The sequence below is a fragment of the Pseudophryne corroboree genome, chromosome 11, assembly GCF_028390025.1.
Source record: "Pseudophryne corroboree isolate aPseCor3 chromosome 11, aPseCor3.hap2, whole genome shotgun sequence".
In the NCBI taxonomy this organism is placed as follows: domain Eukaryota; kingdom Metazoa; phylum Chordata; class Amphibia; order Anura; family Myobatrachidae; genus Pseudophryne; species Pseudophryne corroboree.
Genome location: NC_086454.1, coordinates 318,237,952 through 318,244,754, shown reverse-complemented (window position 1 = coordinate 318,244,754; position 6,803 = coordinate 318,237,952).

Below are 6,803 nucleotides of genomic sequence, written 5' to 3'. Positions count from 1 at the left end.
CTTTTTTTCTTTGCGTCATGTGCTGTTTGGGGAGGGTTTTTTGGAAGGGACATCCTGCCTGACACTGCAGTGCCACTCCTAGATGGGCCCGGTGTTTGTGTCGGCCACTAGGGTCGCTAATCTTACTCACACAGCTACCTCATTGTGCCTCTTTTTTTCTTTGCGTCATGTGCTGTTTGGGGAGGGTTTTTTGGAAGGGCCATCCTGCGTGACACTGCAGTGCCACTCCTAGATGGGCCCGGTGTTTGTGTCGGCCACTAGGGTCGCTAATCTTACTCACACAGCTACCTCATTGCGCCTCTTTTTTTCTTTGCGTCATGTGCTGTTTGGGGAGGGTTTTTTGGAAGGGACATCCTGCGTGACACTGCAGTGCCACTCCTAGATGGGCCCGGTGTTTGTGTCGGCCACTAGGGTCGCTTATCTTACTCACACAGCGACCTCGGTGCAAATTTTAGTACTAAAAATAATATTGTGAGGTGTGAGGTATTCAGAATAGACTGAAAATGAGTGTAAATTATGGTTTTTGAGGTTAATAATACTTTGGGATCAAAATGACCCCCAAATTCTATGATTTAAGCTGTTTTTTAGTGTTTTTTTAAAAAAACACCCGAATCCAAAACACACCCGAATCCGACAAAAAAAATTCGGTGAGGTTTTGCCAAAACGCGTTCGAACCCAAAACACGGCCGCGGAACCGAACCCAAAACCAAAACACAAAACCCGAAAAATTTCAGGCGCTCATCTCTACTAAAAACCTCTTACGGCAACTGAGGAAGATCATCGCAGAATGGCTTACCCCAATTGGACTCTCCTGTGGATTTGTGGCATCGGACAACGCCAGCAATATTGTGTGTGCATTAAATATGGGCAAATTCCAGCACGTCCCATGTTTTGCACATACCTTGAATTTGGTGGTGCAGAATTTTTTAAAAAACGACAGGGGCGTGCAAGAGATGCTGTCGGTGGCCAGAAGAATTGCGGGACACTTTCGGCGTACAGGCACCACGTACAGAAGACTGGAGCACCACCAAAAACTACTGAACCTGCCCTGCCATCATCTGAAGCAAGAAGTGGTAACGAGGTGGAATTCAACCCTCTATATGCTTCAGAGGTTGGAGGAGCAGCAAAAGGCCATTCAAGCCTATACAATTGAGCACGATATAGGAGGTGGAATGCACCTGTCTCAAGTGCAGTGGAGAATGATTTCAACGTTGTGCAAGGTTCTGATGCCCTTTGAACTTGCCACACGTGAAGTCAGTTCAGACACTGCCAGCCTGAGTCAGGTCATTCCCCTCATCAGGCTTTTGCAGAAGAAGCTGGAGACATTGAAGGAGGAGCTAACACGGAGCGATTCCGCTAGGCATGTGGGACTTGTGGATGGAGCCCTTAATTCGCATAACAAGGATTCACGGGTGGTCAATCTGTTGAAATCAGAGCACTACATTTTGGCCACCGTGCTCGATCCTAGATTTAAAACCTACCTTGGATCTCTCTTTCCGGCAGACACAAGTCTGCTGGGGTTGAAAGACCTGCTGGTGAGAAAATTGTCAAGTCAAGCGGAACGCGACCTGTCAACATCTCCTCCTTCACATTCTCCCGCAACTGGGGGTGCGAGGAAAAGGCTCAGAATTCCGAGCCCACCCGCTGGCGGTGATGCAGGGCAGTCTGGAGCGACTGCTGATGCTGACATCTGGTCCGGACTGAAGGACCTGACAACGATTACGGACATGTCGTCTACTGTCACTGCATATGATTCTCTCAACATTGAAAGAATGGTGGAGGATTATATGAGTGACCGCATCCAAGTAGGCACGTCACACAGTCCGTACTTATACTGGCAGGAAAAAGAGGCAATTTGGAGGCCCTTGCACAAACTGGCTTTATTCTACCTAAGTTGCCCTCCCACAAGTGTGTACTCCGAAAGAGTGTTTAGTGCCGCCGCTCACCTTGTCAGCAATCGGCGTACGAGGTTACATCCAGAAAATGTGGAGAAGATGATGTTCATTAAAATGAATTATAATCAATTCCTCCGCGGAGACATTGACCAGCAGCAATTGCCTCCACAAAGTACACAGGGAGCTGAGATGGTGGATTCCAGTGGGGACGAATTGATAATCTGTGAGGAGGGGGATGTACACGGTGATATATCGGAGGATGATGATGAGGTGGACATCTTGCCTCTGTAGAGCCAGTTTGTGCAAGGAGAGATTAATTGCTTCTTTTTTGGGGGGGGTCCAAACCAACCCGTCATATCAGTCACAGTCGTGTGGCAGACCCTGTCACTGAAATGATGGGTTGGTTAAAGTGTGCATGTCCTGTTTATACAACATAAGGGTGGGTGGGAGGGCCCAAGGACAATTCCATCTTGCACCTCTTTTTTCTTTTATTTATCTTTGCGTCATGTGCTGTTTGGGGAGGGTTTTTTGGAAGGGCCATCCTGCGTGACACTGCAGTGCCACTCCTAGATGGGCCCGGTGTTTGTGTCGGCCACTAGGGTCGCTTATCTTACTCACACAGTCAGCTACCTCATTGCGCCTCTTTTTTTCTTTGCGTCATGTGCTGTTTGGGGAGGGTTTTTTGGAAGGGCCATCCTGCGTGACACTGCAGTGCCACTCCTAGATGGGCCCGGTGTTTGTGTCGGCCACTAGGGTCGCTTATCTTACTCACACAGTTAGCTACCTCATTGCGCCTCTTTTTTTCTTTGCGTCATGTGCTGTTTGGGGAGGGTTTTTTGGAAGGGCCATCCTGCGTGACACTGCAGTGCCACTCCTAGATGGGCCCGGTGTTTGTGTCGGCCACTAGGGTCGCTTATCTTACTCACACAGTCAGCTACCTCATTGCGCCTCTTTTTTTCTTTGCGTCATGTGCTGTTTGGGGAGGGTTTTTTGGAAGGGCCATCCTGCGTGACACTGCAGTGCCACTCCTAGATGGGCCCGGTGTTTGTGTCGGCCACTAGGGTCGCTTATCTTACTCACACAGTCAGCTACCTCATTGCGCCTCTTTTTTTCTTTGCGTCATGTGCTGTTTGGGGAGGGTTTTTTGGAAGGGACATCCTGCGTGACACTGCAGTGCCACTCCTAGATGGGCCCGGTGTTTGTGTCGGCCACTAGGGTCGCTTATCTTACTCACACAGTCAGCTACCTCATTGCGCCTCTTTTTTTCTTTGCGTCATGTGCTGTTTGGGGAGGGTTTTTTGGAAGGGACATCCTGCGTGACACTGCAGTGCCACTCCTAGATGGGCCCGGTGTTTGTGTCGGCCACTAGGGTCGCTTATCTTACTCACACAGCGACCTCGGTGCAAATTTTAGGACTAAAAATAATATTGTGAGGTGTGAGGTATTCAGAATAGACTGAAAATGAGTGTAAATTATGGTTTTTGAGGTTAATAATACTTTGGGATCAAAATGACCCCCAAATTCTATGATTTAAGCTGTTTTTTAGGGTTTTTTGAAAAAAACACCCGAATCCAAAACACACCCGAATCCGACAAAAAAAATTCGGTGAGGTTTTGCCAAAACGCGGTCGAACCCAAAACACGGCCGCGGAACCGAACCCAAAACCAAAACACAAAACCCGAAAAATTTCCGGCGCTCATCTCTAAAACTAACCCCCACTTTTTTCACAGGTGTTTGCAAAATCATATATTTTACATAAGCGCTCCCTTTTATGATTCATCATTTGAGGTGAGGAAAAAGTCCAGACATTTATTCCTTCACTTTCTCTGTGTGTGTTTCTACCTACCTGGTTTAATATATCGGTGTATCCAGCCAGTTTTATGATTTTATGTATAAAGTTTTCTATTTTGATTAAATTAAATTTTAATACTGATGCCTGATGAGATCTCCTTGTATCCCATACACGGGCGCTTTAAGAGAGGAGGAGGCCCGGGTGCAGCCTCCTCCATTCGGGCCCCCTCCTCTCTGCTGGCAGCGCTGAGAGCCTGAGCACTAGAGCGCTCAGACTCTACTGCGCATGCTCAGATCTCTGGAAAAATGGTGTAGCGGCCATTTTCCCTGAGATTTCTCAATTGCGCATGTGCAGAACTCCGTGAAAATGACCGCTGGGCCATTTTTCACAGAGTTTTAATACCGCCGTGGACGTCGCCGCGGGACTCCGGAGGGGTGAGTATTTAGAAAATGGGTGCAGCGTGTGCGGTGGGGGTCCCCTCTGGACTCAGGGGCCCGTGTGCACCGCACACACTGCACCCGTTATAGAAACGCCAGTGATCCCATATATTTCCAACCTCGCCTGAGGTTTGGAGGGAACATACTGGATCTGGGGCTATTGGAAGAACTAAAGAAACCGCTATGAATACATCTCCAAGCTCTAAATTGTGAGTCGGGTATGCCCCACTTTTTTCTGTTGAGTGTGAGTTTGTGGGGAAGTTAAAGATACCTTCATATATGTCCTGTTTTATAAGAGGATGTGAGTACAGTACGGAGTATATGTTAAGAGGGGAATTTTTGGAACTTGTTCAATTTGAAAAACCTAGTACACATTGGGTTGTATCATTTTCCCCTCCCCCTCTCTTCTCTGTCCGAGGACCTGTGAGACCTATACCTATTGATGAAAGATCTCCATAGGAACCAATGATTTAAAGATACCTTTATGTGAGGATTGTCACACGTTTTTACTTGAGTAACGGTACGATTCTTTCACCTTGAACACTTGAAACCTTTATAGAAAGAGAACACTATAGAAGATATATCCCTATAGAGATATATAAAGACAGACTACACGATCGGATCTTTTTGTTTGTTTTTATTTGAGGGACATTGGACCAAAGAGAGAAACAAGAACCCCACTGAAAGCACTTTCCTCACAAATGAACTGGTCAAAGTTTTCCAATCTAATAGGACTATAAGGACTGTACCACTGGGTATTTTATTTCTAAAACTTAGTGTGAATGAGTGTGCGCAGAAGTGATTTCCTTTTCTTGAGTTTTGTGCATATTGTATATGAGGTTGAGCGACCTCTTTAGGTTATCACTTTGCAGCCACTTGGGGCGCAGTAGACATCTAAACTTGTAGTTTGTTCAAAGATTGTGGGCATAAGAAAGCAACACACCCTTCTGCCACAGGATACCTTCGGCGGGATGCAATGGAGTTCGAGATCGCCGGAGGTGCGGGATGCCGACCGATCTCGGAGGTTTTTAAGGGGCAATCACTTACGAGGCCTGGCTTTGCCGGTAAGTATTTGTCCCTTTAAAAATATGTACGAAATCAGACGGAAACCTGCATCTCCGGCGATCTCCATTACATCCTGCTGAATATATGCAAGTGTGAAACACCTCCAGGTACATAGATTGGGAAATGGAAGAATATGCCATAGCAGAATATGGGGTGTATCACATATACATGATACAGTAGCAGTATATCATACCTCCCAACTGTCCCGATTTTTGCGGGACAGTCCCGTTTTTTGGGGACTGTCCCGCTGTCCCACCCGCGGGCCGCAGTGTCCCTCGGTGGGGGTGGGGGGGTAGTTGGGAGGCTCATGCACTCGCTGCCATGCTTAGCAGAGCAGCGGTGAATAGACGCTGTGCGCATGCGCACATCGTCTATTCACTGGAGTCAGAGGGAGAGGGGGCATGCCAGCGGCTCACGGAGCGCTGGGCATGCCCCTTAGTGATGAAAACGGGGTCCTCCCGCGAAGCCACCCCCTTTTATTAGGCCACACCCCTTTTCCGGGAGCGCACGTGGCTTCGCCGTGTGTGTCCCTCTTTATAGGAATCAAAAGTTGGAAGGTATGGTATATGGGGTGTATCACACAGACATGATACAGTAGCAGTATATGGGGTGTATCACACAGACATGATGGAGTGTATCACACAGACATGATACAGTAGCAGTGTATGGGATTTATCACATAGACATGATAAAGTAGAAGTATATAGGGGCATCACATAGACATGATACAATAGCAGTATATGGGATATATCACACAGACATATGATACAGTAACAGTATATGGGGTGTATAATACAGACATATGATACAGTAGCAGTATATGGGGTGTATAATACAGACATATGATACAGTAGCAGTATATGGGGTGTATAACACAGACATATGATACATGTATGGGGTGTATGACACAGACATGTGATACAGTAGCAGTATATGGGGTGTATGACACAGACATGTGATACAGTAGCAGTATATGGGGGTTGGGGCTGGGAGACCGGCGCTCCGGATCCTGGAGATCAGCATACCGACCTCGGGATCCTGGCAGCAGAATGCCAGCGGTGGGAGGTGAGGGGGCGAGCACAACAAGGCCCCCTGCCACAGGTTCTATTCCCACTCTATGGGGGCAGCTGTGGTAGCTACGCCCTTGGGCATGTGTATACCTGGCACTGTGGGGGCTTATTCCTATCTGGCACTGGGATGCATATGTGTATCTGGCACTGTGGGGACATGTGTATACCTGGCACTGTAGGGGCATCTGCCTATCTTACACTGTGGGGGGGGGGGGGTATATGTGTATCTGGCACTGTGGGGACATGTGTATACCTGGCACTGTAGGGGCATCTGCCTATCTGACACTGTGGGGGGGGGGGGGGATATGTGTATCTGGCACTGTGGGGACATGTGTATACCTGGCACTGTGGGGGCATATCTGGCACTGGGGAGGGATATGCCTATCTGGCACGGGGGGGGGGGGGGCATGTGTGTATCTGGCACTGTGGGGACTTGTGCATACCTGGCACTGTAGGGGAATATGTCTATCTGGCACTGGGGGGGGGGGGGGGGGTATATGTGTATCTGGCATTGTGGGGACATGTGTATACCTGTCACTGTGGG